The 19,788-nt window shown below is 44.7% G+C and overlaps 1 pseudogene across 1 annotated transcript; it reads right to left on the reverse strand.

Annotated features, from left to right (window-relative positions):
• Window positions 1-9,489: 9,489 nt before the first annotated feature.
• LOC309961172 (mitochondrial carrier homolog 1-like) lies at window positions 9,490-16,858 on the reverse strand (annotated as a pseudogene). The gene is made up of 2 exons: window positions 16,795-16,858; window positions 9,490-10,339 (listed from the first exon to the last, which is right to left on the reverse strand). The product of its transcript is annotated as a mitochondrial carrier homolog 1-like (transcript).
• Window positions 16,859-19,788: the final 2,930 nt, after the last annotated feature.

Below are 19,788 nucleotides of genomic sequence, written 5' to 3' on the forward strand. Positions count from 1 at the left end.
CCCTCGACCCACCACCTCCCGGTCACGGCTCAGCCCCCCGGACCCCCTCTCTCCTCCTTACCTAGCATACTTTCCTTGGTCAATTACTATTTCACTCCCTTGCAGAGAGTTCTAATTATCCACCTGCCCTATCCATCCTCCTTCCTTCCAAGATGCTAGAATTATAGCTGAGCACACAGCTGGCCATATACACGACATTTCCTGGGCTTCCTTGATTTAAATGTGGCCGTAGGACCAACCTTTTACCAACGGAATAAGCGCCTAAGTGATGTGCGACCCCTGCAGGCTGGGCCCTTAAAACAAGCGCAGTGCTTTCTCCTCATGCGTTCTTTCCCCTCCTGATAACGGGTAAAGATGTGCCTGCTTCCCAGTACCCACGATTCAGATGGGAACAAAGCCCTATCACGAAAGACCAACGAGAGACAAAGCCCCTCCCTCTGCCCCTTAAAGGATCCTCTGAAGCTGAGACCCAGTAACCTGGAACGGTCACTTCGGTCTGTGGCTTGAAATAGACATAAAATCTGCTTTAAGTCTCAGAATTAATGTTGGATTGCTTTGTTACAGCAGCCTAGCTTGACTCTAAAGAATACAGCTCTCGGGGCTTCCCTGGTGGCGCACTGGTTGAGAGTCCGCCTGGCGATGAGGGGGACGCGGGTTCGTGCCCCGGTCCGGGAAGATCCCACAGGCCGCGGAGCGGCTGCGCCCGTGAGCCATGGCCGCTGAGCCTGCGTGTCCGGAGCCTGTGCTGCGCAACGGGAGAGGCCGCAACAGTGAGAGGCCCGAGTACCGGAAAAAAAAAAAAAAAAGAATACAGTTCTCAACGCCCTTGGTTCTCTCCCGTCTGAATACTCCCCTGGCAAGACCACAAGCCTGGTTGAAACTCCACCTCTCCCTCCCGAGCTCATCCATGGTTTCTGGCCAGAGAAACTCTTGCCGATCAGACTCACTTTAATTTCTGGACACTGAACTCCCAGTAGGCTTTGAACGCTGCCTGGTAATCACACCATCCCTCCCCCTCGCCCGGCCTCTGGGACAAACCATCCTCCTTGCCCAGACCTCCCACAGGGCAACCCCAGCCTCACGCTCGGCTGGTGACCCTGCGTTCTATTTCCCTGAAGGAACTGAAAGCTCCAGGATTTCAAGGCGCGCCTGTCTCCTATGTCCCGAGCCTCTCGCACCCGTGCCCACCTCCTGTTACTGTGGGTGACCGGTCCGCTCTTCCACGTTTGCACCAGATCTCAAAACTTCTTCTCTATGCAGAGACTTTACCCTAGCCATTCTCCCTTCTCTCCGGCACCATCGCATTTTCTCTCTCTGCTTCACCTTCCCCATAGCATACAAATGTTCCTTCATTTCTCCCACCTTGAAAAAAATCTAAAAAGCCTTTCAAGCGCCCTTTCCTTATGGCTATCCCTTCAGCACTGCTGCTGCTTTTTTATATGTCTTGAATTTAGCTTTTGTCTTTTTGTTTTAAATTATTTTGAAAAACTTCAAGCATACACAAAGGTAGAAAGACATATATCATTACCCAGTTTCAAAGACTGTAAACATTTTGTCAATCTTATTTCATGCACCTGCCTTCCCTAAATCTGGAGTATCTTTAACCAAATCCCAGACGTCGTATCATTCACCTGTAAATCATCCACTGTACATCTCTAACACGTAATGACTCTAAAAGATGCCAGTCACAATACCAATATCATGCAACAAACCTACAATAAATACATGATCAGGGGTTAAATTTCCTAGTTTGTCTCAAAAACATCTTTCTTTTATAATAGATTGGCTCAACTCAGGCACTCAACATATTGCATTTAGAGGTGGTTTTTCGTCGCTAATAGTTTCGCCCCCTCCCCTCTTTTCATGCCATTTATGTTTTCTGGTTTTTTATACAAAGCTCATTTTCCCCGTGGAAGTCCCCACGTTCTGGATTCGGCTTACTGCATCCTCATGACTTTTCCAGCATGTTCCTGTCTCTCCTATATTTCCTGTAAATTGATAGTAATAGCTTTTTTTTCCCATTTTTAAAAATCAAAGTTGATTTACAATGTTGTGTTAGTTTCAGGTGTACAGAGAAGTAATTCAGTTATATACATATAGAATACATATATATATTTTTCATATTCATTTCCATTATGGTTTATTACAGGATATTGGATATAGTTCCCTGTGCTATACTGTAGGTCCTTGTTGATTATCTATTTCATATACAGTAGTGTGTGCATGTTAATCCCAAACTCCTAATTTATCCCTCCCCCCCTTTCCCCTTTGGCAACCACAGGTCTGTTCTCTATGCCTGTGAGTCTGTTTCTGTTTCTTATACAAGTTCATTCGTGTCCTACTCTAGATTCCTCATATAAATGTGATATCACATGGTATTTATCTTTCTCTGGCTGACGTCACTTAGTGTGCTCATCTCCAGGTCCATCCATGTTGCTGCAAGTGGCATTATTTCATTCTTTTTCTGGATGAGGGGTAGTAACATCTTGGGGCTTGATTCTCTGCTTTCTGGAACCCACCTCGGTCTCACATTCACCCTCCCACCATCTAAGACTGTGTGTGGTCAGGCTCCTTGATGACCCACATCGCTACGACAGATGGAATGGCCTGTCCTCAGGCCCCTCTTCCCGCTCCAGCGGCAGCGTGGGAACTTGTCACTGTGCCCCCTGGGTGGCCTCCTTTGTCTGGCCCGCAGGACTCCATCCTTGGGTTCTGCTCTCAGCCTCGCTTGTTGCCCCTTCCCCGTCTGTTCTGTGGCTCCTCTGACCACTCCTACCTCTACGTGTTGGTGCACTGGAGGATGCTTTTCCATTTCCCTTCTCTACATGCACTAACTTGATGCTCTCATCCAGCCAGTTCTCAGGCTTTGCTGACCATTTTACATGTGCTGACTTCCTAATTTTAGAGCTTCGGCCCGGGTCCCTCCCGCAAACCCCAAATTCCCATAGCCAGCTGTTGAGCTGGTATTTCCATTTGCGTGTCTAACGAGCACCTTCATGTGGTCCTGCCTGTGATTGGACACCTGAGCTCCTTCCCAGTCTGCTCCCCCTTAGACTCCTTCATCACAGTTCATAGAAGGTCACCCTTCCAGTTTTTCAGGTCAGAAATCTCAGAGTCATTCTAGACTCTTTCTCTCAACCCCAGGTAGAATCTGTCATAAATCCGAGTGACTACTTTCACAACACATCCACAGTCTGGATATTTCCCACCACCTCTGCTGCTGTCATCTTGATGCCACCCTTTGTCATCTCGCGCCTCACCCCATCGCTCCTAACTGCTCCATCCCGCTCCCTGTTCTTAGCACAGCAGTTAGGGTGAGCTTTCAAAAGTGCAGGTCACCACCTCACTCCGGTAAGTATGGCCATCATCACAAAGTCTACAAACAGCAGATGCTGGAGAGGGTGTGGAGAAAAGGGAACGTCCTTCCTCCTGCACTGCTGGTGGGAATGTAAATTGGTGCAGCCACTACGGAGAACAGTATGGAGGTTCCTTAAAAAACTAAAAATAGAGTTACCATATGATCCAGCAATCCCACTGCTGGGCATATATCTGGACAAAACTGTAATTCAAAAAGATACATGCACCGCAGCGTTCACAGCAGCACTACTTGCAATAAGCAAGATATAGAAGCAACCTAAGTGTCCATCAACAGAAGAATGGATAAAAAAGATGTGGTACATATATACAATGGAATATTAGCCATAAAAAAGAATGAAATAATGTCATTTGCAGCAATATGGATGGACCTAGAGATTATCATACTAAATGAAGTAAGTCACACGAAGAGAAATATCATATGATATCACTTATATGTGGAATCTAAAAAAATGATACAAATGAACTTATTTACAAAACAAATAGACCCACAAGCATAGATAACAATCTTATGGTTACCAAGGGGGAAGGGGGAGAGGGATAAACTGGGAATTTGGGATTAACAGATACACACCGCTATATATAAAATAAATAAACAACAAGGACCTACTCTACAGCACAGGGAACTATGCTCAATACCTTGTAATAACCTATAACAGAAAAGAATCTGAAAAAGAATATACATGTATATATTCAGATGTGTATACATATGTGTGTATGTGTGTTTCTGTCCTGCTCCCCCAAAACTTCTCTGCCATCTCCCGCATGGTTTCCCCCTTGCTCTCCCGACTCTGGCCACACTGGCCCTCCTGCTGTCCCACCACCCGCCTGCCTCTCCCTCCCCGTCCCTCTTCCTACCACCCCCGCCCCCCTCCACTCATCTTAGCTTTAGGTGCTCTGCCTGGGCTGGTCTTCCCACTGCATCAGCGCAGCTCACTCCCTCACTTCCTTCAGACTTTGCCTTTCCATCGAATCCTTTCCTGACTACCCTCTTCAAACTTCCATTCCCCTAGAAGTAGAACTGGTGGGTCAAAGAGCATAAGCATTTGAGTTTTCATAAATCCTAAATTTGACCAAATTACTGTCACCAGCATGAGCATACAAGTTTCCCCTAGAGCCTGGCCACTTGAGGCTGTTAACAGCTTTTGAATTCTTGACACAGTGTAGTTTAATTTGTCTTTCTTTTCTCACGTGAGGTTGAACATGAGTTTAAGAGCCATTTCTGGCAATCTGTATATCTTCTTTGGAGAAATGTCTATTTAGGTCTTCTGCCCTTTTTTGGATTGGGTTTTTTTTTTGATATTGAGCCACATGAGCTGCTTGTATATTTTGGACATTAATCCTTTGTCAGTTGCTTCATTTGAAAATATTTTCTCCCATTCTGAGGGTTGTCTTTTCATCTTGTTTATGGTTCCCTTTGCTGTGCAAAAGCATTTAGGTTTCATTAGGTCCAATTTGTTTATTTTTTATTTCCATTATTCTAGGAGGTGGGTCAAAAAAGATCTTGCCGTGATTTATGTCAAAGAGTGTTCTGCCTATGTTTTCCTCTAAGAGTTTTATAGTGTCTGGCCTTACACATGAAAAGATGTTCAACATCACTAATCATTAGAGAAATGCAAATCAAAACCACAATGAGGTACCTATCACCTCACACTGGTCAGAATGGCCATCATCAAAAAATCAACAAACAATAAATGCTGGAGAGGCACTTATTGGAGAAAAGGGAAGCCTCTTGCACTGTTGGTGGGAATGTAAATTGATACACCCACTGTGGAGAATAGTATGGAAGTTTCTTAAAAAAACAAAAATAGAACTACCACATGACCCAGCAATCCCACTGCTGGGTATATACCCTGAGAAAACCGTAATTCAAAAAGCTACATGTACCACAGTGTTCACTGCAGCACTATTTACAGTTGCCAGGACATGGAAGCAACCTAAGTGTCCACTGACAGATGAATGGATAAAGAAGATGTGGCACACATACACAATGGAATATTACTCAGCCATAAAAAGAAACGAAATTGAGTTATTTGTAGTGAGGTGGATGGACCTAGAGTCTGTCATATAGAGAGAAGTCAGTCAAAGAGAAAAACAAATACCGTATGCTAACACATATATATGGAATCTAAGAAAACAGTACTGATGAACCTAGTGGCAGGGCAGGAATAAAGACACATGTAGAGAACGGACTTGAGGACACAGCGGGGGATTGGGAAGCTGGGATGAAGTGAGAGGGTGGCATGGACACATACACACTACCAAATGTAAAATAGATAGCTAGTGGGAAGCAGCCGCATAGCACAGGGAGATCAGCTCCATGCTTTGTGACCACCTAGAGGAGTGGGATGGTGGGGTGGGATGGGGGGGTGGGAGGGAGGCTCAAGAGGGAGGGGATATGGGGATATATGTATATGTGTAGCTGATTCACTTTGCTATACAGTAGAAACTAAAACAACAATGTAAAGCAATTATACTTCAATAAAGATATTAAAAATAAATGAAAATAAAACACAAATCTACTACATTAAAAAAAGGAGCCATTTATATTTCCATTTCTGAAAGCTGTAAGTTCGTATTCCTCAGCCACTTTTCTAAGGATGTTGGTCTTCTCATTTACTTTGTAGCAGCTCTTTGTGAACTACATAAGTTAAGTACTTGCCTGTGATAATAGCTGGAACTGCCAACTACAAACTGGCACTTGCCAGCTCCCTCTACAAGGATTAAATCATGAGGCGCAGCAGCTGCTGACCTTCAACACCCCCTAAAAGGAGTTCAGGCTGGAGATCAGGAATGAGGCCCTCTGTGCTCTGGGAGAAACTGGCAGAACAGGTCTTCAGATAGTTAGATATTTTCAGGAGAAGGTTTTATGAACCCAGTTTCTTGCATCTTCTCATACCTAGAAAAGCACTAAAATCCTTCATGGTGACATCTGCTCCTCGAGACTAGCAGCAAACTTCTGCCAAAATGTGTGCTTGATTGCACGTCCCCCCTTCACTAGAGTCACGTACATACTGGCCTCCCCCCTCCCCCCACCTCTTTGGAGCAGTTTCTCAGAGCTCTCTGAAATGCTGCCTCTCAGGCTCTAGTCCTCCTTTTGCCCCAAATAAAACTTAACTCACAACTCTCACATTGTGCTTTTTTTTTCAGTCTACAGAATAAAATGTTCCCAGCTTGTCATCTGTCTTTGACTTTATGATTTTTCTATGCAGAAGTTTTAAAAATTGGAAGTCTATTTCATTAATATTTTCTTTTATGGGTTCTGAGTATTGTGTCATACTATAAAATCCCTCTCCCATCTGAGATAACTTTTTTCTTTTCCATTTAAATCTTTTATGCATCTGGAATTCATTTTGGTACAAGATGTGCGTTACATGTCCGACTTTATTGCTTTTACAGATGGTCCCCCATTTGCCCCGCACCGTTTGGTGAATGCTCCATGTTTTCTCCATCGACATGAAATGCCTCCCAGGAGATTCTTGGGCAGACTTCATGGCTTCTGAGCTGAGCTTGTGGTGACAGTGGTTCCTCTTTGTGAAACCTCTCCAGGCGGGCAGAGACCTCAAACATGCCACTGAGAGCTGCAAACAAGTCAAACCTGCACCAGTACCGGCGTATGTGAGGTCTCCAAATTGCAGCCTGGAATGATGTGAGCGCATGATTCCCATCTAGTTGGTTTCTCCACTCCACATACCGTCTCTCCAATAAAGTCAGGAGGTGACAGGGAATAGTCACATGGTTTTGGTTGTTTGTTTTGCAGACTTTACTCCATCAACATGTGAGGAAGACCCGAACTTAATATTTGCAAAGCACTTTGAACTATGGAGAAGAAAGGTGCTATGTAATCCTCGTGTTATCTTTTAGATTTTGAGCATGTTACTGTGACATCAGCATCCTAGGCTTAATGAAGTTTTATTTCAGCTAATATAAGTTCATCCTTCTGTGTTCAACTAGCTGTGAAACCAAGCCACTGGGTGTGGATTACGAGGGCTGAAGTTTTGGGGGGTGGGGTGAAATTTTTCAGAATTCGTGATAGCATATAAGACCACTGAAGCCGGTTTACCTGCCTTCTATCTACAAGGATGCTTTTTAAACTAGGACACACATCTATTGTTCAGTGATAATTATAGTGATAATGCTGACACTAAGATACTGCAAAATCCTGCTGCACCTTTTGAATTAAGTTCTGAATCATCAAAAATAATTATAATATAATTTAAGTTTCAAGGCAATTTGGCTGTGTTCCTTAATGGTTAGTTTTGTTTAAGACACAGACAAGGGTGACTTTAATCTTGATTCTTCCACCTTTCAGCTGAGTAACTTTGAGCACGCATCCCAACTTCTGTAAGCTTTAATTTCTCATGTATAAAATGGTAATGATAACAGTACTTATTGTTATAGGGATTAATAAGAAAATCCATTTAAAGCAAAATAAGGCACTTCCTGTCTGACTGGCAAAGATCAAAAAGATCAATAACACCTCTGGAGGTGACCGTCTGGTGGAGACAGGTATACTGCTCAAGGGGGTGTATATCGATACAGCTACCACATAAAACAGTTTACAGTATCTATCAATATCTATCAAATGCACACACATACCTCTACCAGCACTTCCTCTAGCTGGAATTTATTGAACAGATGTACTTGTGAATGAGCAAACTGATAACTGTAGCAGATATTTATTGCAGTGCTGTTATAGTAAGAATAGAGTGGAAAAAGCCTAAATATCCATCTATAATAGTTTGTTCTGATGGACTCATGCAATCACATACCATGCTGTAATAAAGAGCAAGGAAATGTATATGCCATCGAAAGAGATGTTACCAGGATATACTGCTAATCAGAAGCAGCAAGGTGTAAACAGTGTGTAAAAACAGGGGATGGAATGTTTGTATAATCACAGAAAAGCTCAAGAAAAACACTTAAGAAAATGGTAGCAGTGATTTCCCCTAAAGCTGGAATTTCCTGGTGGAAATTTTTGAAGTATTTCTTCAGTGGCCAGAAAGCTTTTCACTCTATACCTTTTTCATTTTTTGATTATATTCTTTGAACATGTAAATTATTTCTTAAAAAGCAAATTGATATAAAGTATATAGAACACTGGTGACACATCAGCATGCAATACGTATTAGTGCTTATTTAAAATTTCAGTTTAATGGTAATTATCTTCCACTAAAAGATATGTAGAGAATTAAAAAAATCAGCTGTTTAAAAATTAAATACTATAAATTTTATAATATACAAATAATGTTAACAATAATATTTGCCTTACTATAAAGGCATTTCTTTTAACCCATGCAGTCCCACAATCTGGGTCTGTTACCATTTACATTTCTCATAAATGGTGTTAAAAGACCTGGCAATTTTATTTTATTTTACTTTCTTCGAAATCACCACCAATGCATTTATTTGAGGGAAAAAGGGTCAAATCTTATTAGGAACTTCCAACTGGATAGGACTAGAGACACTGATCTACCTAACATCTGGGTGTTCACAGCCACACAAGTAACCATATCCTGCACGTGAGGCGTCACCATGAAACCGACGAGCATTTGACAAGGGGGACACATTCTGAGCAGTCACACGGTTTCCATTCAGAAGGTGCTGACTTATCAGAAAAGCAGTGTTGAGAAAAACGAAGACAGCCTCCTAGCAAAGGCCTGGACATGACGGTGGCTCCTGAAAAGGGATCACACCCTATTTACAAAGCTGGAGAGCGAAGCTCCCAGCTGAGCTGCAGGATAAGAGGGGGGCTGACCTGAGGGCTGTGAATGGGGGCTGGGATCTGACCTCACGAGCCTTTGCTCATCCAACCTCAGGCTCCACGAGCCATTCTCTGGCCCCCTGCATGAGGCAGACTCGGGAAATCTGCAAAGCCAGGGGATTCTGCCCCACCTTCCCCAGGCCTAACAGTGACCAATGCACTGGACGCAGTCTCACTGCCACCCAGCCCCTGCTTCTGGACAGACGCATGGCACCTACGGAAACTGAAGCCCAGCTGGCCTGGAGCACATCTAGGTCTTGCTGGGCTGGTCATCTTACACGTGTCCCATGATGGTCGGCCTCACCCACGGTGTCCTGGCCGAGACAGTGTGCTTTTTTAGGTGATTCAGGTTACTCCAGGGCAAGGTATGATCCTGATGACACCCGGCAGAGAAGGAGGCTGGAGCTTCGGAAGAACCGGCCCTGCACACTCGGGTCCTTCCAGCAGCGGATCCGGATTCGAACACTGAGGAGTGAAGCGGCGGCCCAGCCTGCAGGTGTTCACAGCCATGAGACCGCCCACCAGCAGGAAGGGGTAGGTCAGTACGCTCACTGCCATCCCCATCACATATCTGGGGTGGCTCTGGATGGCTAGGGCCTGGCTGAACTGGGAACCTGGATTCTGGTCGTTCCCCAGCCCCCCTGGAGTGTCATCCACCAGGTAGGCACTGAGGAAGTGGGCCAGCAGGTTACAGCCCCGCAAGGAAACCACACCTTCTAGGAGGTGAGGGATCAAGCCGACAAAGAATCCCAGCAGCCCCTCTTCTGTGAAAATCTTCCCAATGGAGCTCAACTTTCCGCTGTACTTGGCCTTCCTCCCATGAACTGGACCACGCAGTGCACTGAGATGACACGCAGCGGGTGGGCCAGCACATGGGACATGCCTTGCATCATCATCATCAGGTAGGAGGTCTCCTTCGCCACCGTTGTCACAGACGTCTTCGTGCCAGGCTTGACGGAAACCTGCTCCGTCTCCTCCGGAGGGAGAACCTTCTTCACGCCGCCTGGGTCACGGTGCAGAGGGCGGTGGGCACCAGCCAGGGGCTCAGGCCTCGGCACAGCACTAGCTTCCCACCCACCGCGCAGTGTCCTTGGCTTGGGTGGAGACGCTTGGCGGGGAGAGGACCTTCCTCTCCGGCACGCCAGTCCCAGTGGTGGGGGGTGCGCAGCGGTTCGCGACCCCCTAGGATGAGCAGCTTCACTAGAGCAGCGGCTGTTTGAGCACTGTCACTCCCGTGTGCAGCCCAACAGAAAGAGCCTCAGCGGCCAGCGCCATCTCTGGGCCCCAGGCCCACGGCTTCCAGAGCCCGACCCCGCCTGCTGCCACTCTGCCCGGCTTGGCTCCGGGTCCGGTTCCACCTTTCCCCAACACTGATGTCCGGTAAGTTAAAAAATCTACTAAGTGTCTGTGGACAGAGGAATGGATGAAGAGGCTGTGGCACATATACACGATGGAATACGATTCGGCCATAAAAAAGAACGAAATAAGGCCATGTGCAGCACCATGGATGCACCTAGAGACTGTCATACTGAGTGAAGTACATCAGACAGAGAAAGACAAATATCATATGGTATCGCTTATAAGTGGAATCTAAAACAAATGATACAAACGAATTTATTTACAAAATAGAAATAGAGCCACAGATGCAGAAAACAAGCTTATGGTTATGGAATAAGGGTGGGGAGGGATAAACTGGGAGATTGGGACTGTTATGGACACACTGTATACATAAAATAGGGAACTAATAGGGACCTGCTGTAGAGCACAGGAAACTCTACTCAATCCTTTGTAATGACCTCTATGGGAAAAGAATCTAGAAAAGAGTGATCTATGTATACGTAAAACTGATTTACTGTGGGGTACACCTGAAACTAACACAACACTGTAAATCAACTATACTCAAATAAAAATTAATTATAAAAAAAATTCTACTTAGGCAAACAACATGACTAGAAGGAAACGTTTTCCATATACAAATGAAAATGTCTCATGAGTTTGTCTTTGAGCAACTGAAAGTTTTGGGTAGATAATATGTATCATTTAAGCGTCTCTCAAACATTCTTAGATTTTGAATAAGGAATGAAAACACTGAACGTACTCTAGAATTATTTATTTATTTATAGTCGAGTTTTGCTTACAGTTCTGAGTTTGGAGCAAATCTGGATCAACTGTGAATACATGGAGAGTTCTTTTTCTATTTGACTTTCATGTATTTACACCATCAGGATGCACACTACCTTTTTGCTCAATATACTGAGAATCTAGGTCTCATTCTTATCAGATGTTCTACTATTAACATTCCATCTTGTTCTCCCCCATACTTTGGGAATAATAGCTTTTCTTTCGCTGGTTTTTAATTTCTTAAACAGTTTTTAGACCATGCTATATGTATAATATTAACAGGTGTCTGCTGGTGAAGTATTTTCTGGAATTTAAGACGACTTAGATCAAATGGTGTCTCCCCTATAAAATTGTTAGAGATCTCCAAAGTTGAATCTCCCATTCTTTTCCCACGTCTTGAGTATTATACATGTTATTATGTATATGCATTATTATACACAAATTATACGTATTATACATATATTATAATGATTTGTCTCTTTTGTAAAACAGTGAACTCCTTAAAAACAGCAAGTCTATTTCTCCTTATAACTATATGTCAGGCCTGGCAGGTATTAGGTACTCAGTTATGTCAGCTGAATAAAGACAGTTTTTCTCAGTAGATGTTATACTACTAATGTAAATACTTCAGCAAGTATTATCACTTTATCGTATCTGAGTATTTTCCTAGATATAAAAGTAAACTGAAATGAACAGAGTCCTCATCCAGCATGTCTCAAGAATCTGAGTACAGAGAAATTCTGTTTTCCTAGATCCCATTCCAATTCAACCGTGTACTAAATAATTATGATCTAAATTCTCCATTTGAAGCTTAAAAGATTTATTTACTTGTTTAAATTTTATTTATTTATTTATTTTTGGCTGCATCGGATCTTCATTGATGTGTGTGGGCTTTCTCTAGTTGCGGCGAGCGGGGGCTACTCTCTGTTGCAGTGCGCGGGCTTCTCATTGTGGTGGCTTCTCTTGTTGCGGAGCATGGGCCCTAGGTGCGTGGGCTTCAGTAGTTGCGGAACGTGGGCTCAGTAATTGTGGCTCACGGGCTCAGTAGTTGTGGCTCGTGGGCTCTAGAACGCAGGCTCAGTAGTTGTGGCACATGGGCTTAGTCGCTCCGTGGCATATGGGGTCTTCCTGGACCAGGGCTCAAACCCGTGTCCCCTGCATTGGCAGGAGGATTCTTAACCACTGCGCCACCAGGGAAGTCCAAGATTTGTTATTTTTTAATGACCTGAACACACAGCCTCCTTCCAACAGCATGGTCCAGTGGTCACTTTTAAGGGAATACTCAGGAAGCAGCTGAACCGGCTGGCTAATTTTTTCTCAAAAGCAACAATGATAAAACTATCATCACTAATGATAAAAACAAAACCATTTTATTGGCAGATGTTCCCAAACATCGAGATAGAGAAAGAGCAATGCTCTTGCTGACCTAGCCAGCATGTTTCACGGCCTGCCAGCTCTGACAACATAGCCTTGGGACATATTCTTTAGCTTCTTCTACCTGGTTTCCTCCTCTGTGAAAAAGGATTCAACCACCAGCCTCACCGCTTTTACAGTCAAGGTTGACTTTTTTTTTTTGGATGATGCTTTGTAGCACAGATTTCTGGGGCAACCAGCAGAGTTCCAGGACTTAAATAGATCCATTGTTGCGATTTGAGGAAAGCCATAACCCTCTCTGAAACCTTTCTTCTTAGCAAGGTGAGATATTCCTTTCTGTGGGCAAAAATACAAGCTCATTTCTCTGCTTCACACTGGTCTGCTATCCAGGGCACTCGAATGACTCTCCTATCAACAGCATAGAAATCCTTCATTTCACATTGTCACTTGTCATCTCAATGATGGAGCCACAATTCAGAGCCTGTTAAAAGCCTAGCTGATACCACATAACCGTCAGCAGGAATTGCAAAAAGAACATGATAAGCACTAAGCCCTGGTTTCGCTCAACATAGCCATCCTTCGAATTTGAATTCTAGAAATCTATACCCCTCAATAGACAGTACTATTCTGGCCACCTGTAAAAATGACTTAACAATATGTTCCTTTGTATACTTGTTTTTTTTTTTTTTTTTTTTTTTGCGGTACGTGGGCCTCTCCCATTGCGGAGCACAGGCTCCAGACGCACAGGCTCAGCAGCCATGGCTCACAGGCCCAGCCGCTCCGCAGCATGTGGGATCTTCCCGGACCGGGGCACAAACCCGTGCGAACCCGTGTCCCCTGCATCGGCAGGCGGACTCCCAACCACTGTGCCACCAGGGAAGCCCCTGTATACTTGTTTTTGAGGGTCAATACAAGAAAAAGCCTTGGGGAGTAGTAGAGTCTGTGTTTTGGTATCATCAGGAACGCCATCCATCATGTTATTTAATGCTCCTCTTATAAACTAGGGGGGAACCTAGAGATGGCAGACCCATCAATGACAATTCCATCTCAGTGTGAAAGCTCCTGAACAGGAGGGAGGTGGCTTTGAGAATGTTATAAAGAGAAACGGACAGATTGTGACAATGAACATTTCTGAGGACCGGCTGCCTGCCAGACGCTTTCTGCTTCTGCAGAGTGAGAGCTTAAATATTTCTAGCCCATGATACTTGTTAAAAAATAGAGAAGGTACGACACGAGGAGAACGTAATTTGAGTGTGGGGACTTGCAGATGAGAGTTCAGTTTTGGACACAACTACTTTGGTGGGATGTGGTATAGGAAAGAGGACTCAAAACCTTCCATGTGACAACTCACCTTTTTGAACTTCAGACTGTCACCACCAGCCATCAGTGTTGATCTACAATGGTTGACAAGGACGCTAGGATGCAGACGATGCTTACAAGGCATGTGAAAGCATCAGGCACACAGCAGATATTCAGCAATGTTAGTTCTTTTAATTCCCACAAATCATTCTGCCAAAGGAACTGGATCATGCTGTGGGAAAAAAAACCTCTTTTTCCAAAGACGTTTAAATGTTTACAGGAATTCTGTACTGTACTTTTTTAAACTTACTTTTCAGTAAGTTTAAGGACATTAAAACTAATGTTAAGATTATTGGGAATAAATGTTACTACCATGAATTATTCCACTAGAGATGTAATACCATTGATTATTAATGCCAGAGCGAGGTCAGCAGAGACCTCCGTGGTCACTATATTCAGTGGATGTTTTCAGTCCTCTTTTTACTTGACCTCCCACATTTACCTGTCAACCTGTTTTTCACTTTCTCCTTGAAACATTCTTTCTTTCCATGATACCGCATTGGTTTTTTGTGGCTGCGCTGCACAGCTTGTGGGATCTTAGTTCCCTGACCAGGGACTGAACCCAGGCTCTTAGCAGTGACAGTGCGGAGTGCTAACCACTGGACTGCCAGGGAGCTCCCAGACACCACATTCTTTCCTTGCTGTGTTTCTGACTTTTCTTCTCTGCCTTCATTTCAGACATATCCTTCTCTCCTGGGCCTTTAAATGTTGTGGTTCCTCAAGGCTCTGCCCTGGGACCTCTTCTCTACTCACCCTCTGCTCTGTTCCCCCCGAAATCACACCTGTCCCCATGAAATTGTCACCCGTATACTAATGACCCCTAAATTTCCATCTTGATCTTAGACCTCCCCCATGATATATCCAATTAACTATTCAACATCCCCACTCGAATGTCTCAAGGGTACCTCAAACTCAACGTATCCAAGACCAGACTTAGGATATTCCACTCAAATATTATCTTCTTCCAGTTTCCCACCATAAATCGCAAATAGCCTTCCCATATCCAGGTGTGGTCTGTCCTTCATCCATTCTCTGTCACATCCCATATCCAATCCATTGCTTGGAACTGTTGATTTCACACCTCCCTCCCCATTTGGCTTTCTCATCTATCAATTTTTATCCATCTTTACTATCAGCATCGTTGCACAAGCTAGTCACCTCTCACCACTACTAAGTGGTGCACAGCCCTCCTTCCATCTGTTGTGGCTCCTTTGATTTTGTTCTCCATGCTAGAACCGGAGCAATCTTTAAAAATGCAAATCTTTTAATGTTAACCCTGCTAAAAATCCTACGTTGCCTCTTTAGAGATAATCCTAAATCCTCAACATATCACAAAAGTCTCTGTCAATCAAAAGGTCCTAACAGACCTTCTCTATATAGATGCTCCTACTTAGGGTAACCCTTCAGTCAGTCACCAGGATTTGTTACTTGCATGTCTATTAGTTTCTTTTGCCTTCAATCTCTGCCCCGAATTAGGGAAATTCATGGAGACGCTAGAAGACTGGCACCAACTCTCTAATCTCTCTGCGAAGTGATTAGGAGTAAATTTTATTATTGTTTTCTTTTTCTATGGAAAAGTGTTTTATTTGCCTCGGTTCACATTCTATAGATAATGACTTACAAAAGGTATAGAAGCCTAAACTGTTTAAGATGCCAGGTCAAAGCCAAGTTATAGAAGGATAAACCAAGTCCAGTGCTGATGTCACAAGGAGCTCGGGGCCCTTTAAATATCTTGGAGTTTCTTACACAGTGTTTAAATCTTTTTTTTTTTTTTTTTTTTTGTGTGTGTATTTAAATCTTATAGGTTTAAAGATACAGTGTCAGGTTCCATCTTTCTAGTACATAGTGAATTGGCTTAGGAGGCCACATCAGGCAACTTTCGTGACCTCGCTAGCACTTATTTGCCTGGTAAGTAAAATAGGATGTTAAGATCACCTATGACACAGAGTTATGTTGAGGATTAAATAACATTAATTATGTAAAGCACTCAGCACAGAGGCTGGCACACAGCAATGAGCAGTAGGTGTTGGTATTATTTCTGTTTGTGATAATTATAAAATCCATTTTGAGGAAGTCCTTGTAGATGAATGTGAACATTTTTCTTCAGAGAGAAGGAATACTAAGGATTTCAACAGTGGTTTTTTGGGTTCACATTAGTGTATCATTGGTTTTGGTCTATCAGAGAAATACACATTTTGCAATGGAAAACAGTTAGAATGAATCTTATTACTCCTCAGGAAAGGAGTAGACCCAAACCTTCTTACTGGTGTCACTGTGCACCGGTCTTCAATACCCTTTTTTGTTGCATCCCCACCAGCTCCTGGAGGATGGATCTTGTCACATGGGGGTCCTCAGGCCCAGAGCGCATGGCACCATTTCTGTCTGTGGGGTGATTTCTGCTCATGGCAGAGACTCTGCTGTCCCCTGGTGGCATCTGCTGTCTTCCGTTGGTTCAATGTTCCCACCTGGAAGACCTACAATTATCCTTAGAGAGTCACACATCTAGCAGGCAGAGCCTGCGCGCTGCCTTTCCACTCTAATGTTTAACGATTGACCTTGCACTGGAAGCAGCCGTTTCTCTGAGCGGCTCAGAGCAGGGGTCCTTACTGAGGACCTTCTCCAACACCTTGCCACCTCATCCACACCAGCGCTCCTTCTAGGAGCAGAGTCATGTTGTCTCCTTAGAGAGCTGCATGTGGACCTCTTCCCCGAGTTCCGACTTTGCTGTCAGAGGCTGACTCTTAACATCTAAGGTCCTGAAGCTTTCTCCCCAGTCCCTGGTGTCCTTCCTGATTTCTTACCTTTGACAGTGGGGTTGGGTGTTACTTCAAACTGGTCTGGGTCCTTATCACAGCCTATTCCCATGTGAAGGTACAAACACAAGTTTATTTTTCTATAACTCACCTTAATTAAGTTCAGTTTTGAACTGCCTCTTCCAAATGGTTGGTGATACCATAATCTCTGCCAATTCCTGGTATCTCCCACCAACCCCGCAGCTGGACCTAAATTTGAGAATGTCTAGCTTGGTGACGAGTGTTTAGGTTGGGAGCCTCTGGTTTCCAATGCCATCTGTCTACATGGGCATCCAGTGAGAAACACAGCATCTTAATGCAGTCATCAGTTTCCCCAGCCTCTGTTGGGCTCAGAGTTCCCTTCTGCAAGCTCCCTTGAAGTGTGGACGTGTCTTTCTTCTTCCACGGCACACCTGGATATACAGGGATACCGTTTTGCTCGCATTCCACGTTAGGGCACAGAAGGTCTTTGAGAGTCCATCTAGTTGCCACCTACCTACTCACACCAGGCGTCCCATGAGTCCATATTCTCTCTCTGGGCCCACTGCCTTCCTGGGCGGTGCTCAGGTCTCTGGGCACACCTTCCTCCTGCTCTCGGATCTCACAAACCCAAATATGGAGGTCTGCAGTGTCCCGAGGATGGGACTGGGGAGCTTGGTTCAGACTCCCTATCTCGGGGACAGTGGAGACCGGCCCCCACTGCCCCCCTCCTTCTCTCTTGCCTGTACCACTCACAGCCTCCTTGGTCCCCAGCATAGGAGATGGGTTTGTTTTAGTTTTTTCTGCGAGTAGAAAGCCAGGCTCTTACAAAATATGTTTTATCCAAATCTCTTGCTCTGCCAGGAGTCTTTTTTGTTCCTGTAAAGCCAAGCCTTTTGCAACACCAAAGCCAGGAAGGACGCTTTCTTTGCTGTCACATCTTCCCTTAAAGCAATAAGCACAGAATGCCTGGCTGCTCATTTGGGGTGGAGTGATGCACAGAAACATCGAGAGAAGAGGATAGTGGCTGGAGGAGGCAACCTGTTAATGTTATCCTGCCACACTTAACGAAGAACAGACAGAAACAGTAATAGGCTCTTCGGAATAATATTCTTCCCTCTCTTGGGATGAAATTGTGTCCTTAGCCTTCAGAGATAGTGCATAGTCTTGGCTCTGTTCTAGCCACACATGGGCAAGACTTCAGAACTCAGAAGCCCTGTCTTAACTAAGCAGACTGACACGTTGTCTTCTAGGAGGATTTATCTTCTCACTGGAGATCAGTTCTGGAGAGGTTTTCAAAGGTATGATTCTGTTATTCCGGTTGGTTCGAGGAATATGACAGTTTATATAAAGCTGTTACTTTACTGTGAAAACTCTAGACACAGTGAGAGTAACATTTGGATTAGTCTCTTACACCCAGAAACCTGTATAACAGGAAGAATCACGTTCTATTTTCTAAGAATGCAGAGGCAGCCTCAAAGCACCTTTGCAGTTTTAACTTCATTTTAAAATATGCTGATATTAGTAATTATTATAATAAAGTATTGGCTATTTATGGTTAGTAATTGCTTACACTTATTGAGTACTTACTGTGTGGCCGATACTAAAACACCTAGATAATTCACTTAATCCTCATAAAAGCCTTAAAATATACATATTGTTACCCAGATTTAGATGAGGAAACTGAGGCAGAGAGGCTACGTAATTTGTCCAAAGTCACAGGATAGTATCTATTAGAGATTGAATTTGAACCCCCCAAAGTCTGACAGCCAAGTAGCAGTGCTTAGTTATGCTGCCTAGTTAATCAGGATATTCATCTTGGTAAGAATGGTTATGAGGTTACGGTGTAAAAGTGACAATTTTTGGAATAATAAGCTAAAACCTGCTTTTAAGCTAGTAAATCAGAATAAAAATTTTAATTATTATGTATCCTTTGATATTTGGAGGCAAAGTCAAAGTTACCAGCTTGCAGCCCGGAAATGAGACTGGGTTAGGGAAGAGTTTACTTCGACTGTTATTTATCAAGGGGCCCAGAGGTTATGTGCTGAGCCCTTCTGGATCTTCAGGGAAACAGAACGGATAAACACCATGAAACCGAAGGACATCAACTCATAAGAAATTAACATTTTACAGTAACTGTTTTTCTTTTTTTGGCTGCGCAGCGGCACGTGGGAGCTTAGCTCCCGACCACGGATGGCACCCGCGTCCCCTGCACTGCAAGGCGGATTCTTGACCACTGGACCCCCAGAGAGGCCCCTACACTAATTTTAAGGCGCTGGAATTTGAAAAGGTCAGCGCGAGAAGCTGATGGAGCGGCCCTTCTGGAGTTGTCCATAAAGGCACAGGGAGACGAACGCTCTTGCTAACATTTTCTCATAAACATTCTCAAGGCCAGACACCGGGAGAAGCGTCGGGGACAGAAAGAGGAAAAGAAAAGACAATTCTTGCCCGGGGTTCCATTCTAACGAGAGGTGACAAATGAAGCTAGAAGTTAATAAGCAACGAGAACGCTGCGAAGTGCTAAGGACCACACCACCCTTCTCCAGAATTAGGCTGCACGAAGAGGCGAGGGCGTGCTGCCCCGCGGCGGGGCCAGAGGCCTGCACACAAGCCCCTACGCGGACCCGGGCGACAGCAAGGCCGCGGCTCCGGGAACCCTCCGCCCGGCCTCCGCCTCACTCCCACGGCCGGGCGAAAATCGAAGCACAACACAGCCGCCAGGCTGCCCCAAACCCCCGAACTTCGGCATTTCCTGCCCCGTTTCCCAGACAAACGGAGCTTCACAGCAGCGGCCCCTCGCTAGTGATCGGGACCCGGAGGCTGGAAGGGGCGTGGCTGTCCGACACGCTCTCCCCCACGCCACGACGGCAGGAAGAGCCATAAAGCTCGAGCGACAGGGATAGAAATACCTGGGGCTGCGGCTTCAGTGAGCGAGAAAACAGGGCAGGCCGGGGGCAGAGAAAGCACGACCAGGAGAGCACGACCGGGAGCGCAGTCAGACGCCGTCGGAGTTCGGGAGGAGAC

The sequence above is a fragment of the Leucopleurus acutus genome (assembly GCF_964270905.1).
Source record: "Leucopleurus acutus genome assembly, chromosome: 4".
In the NCBI taxonomy this organism is placed as follows: Eukaryota; Metazoa; Chordata; class Mammalia; order Artiodactyla; family Delphinidae; genus Leucopleurus; species Leucopleurus acutus.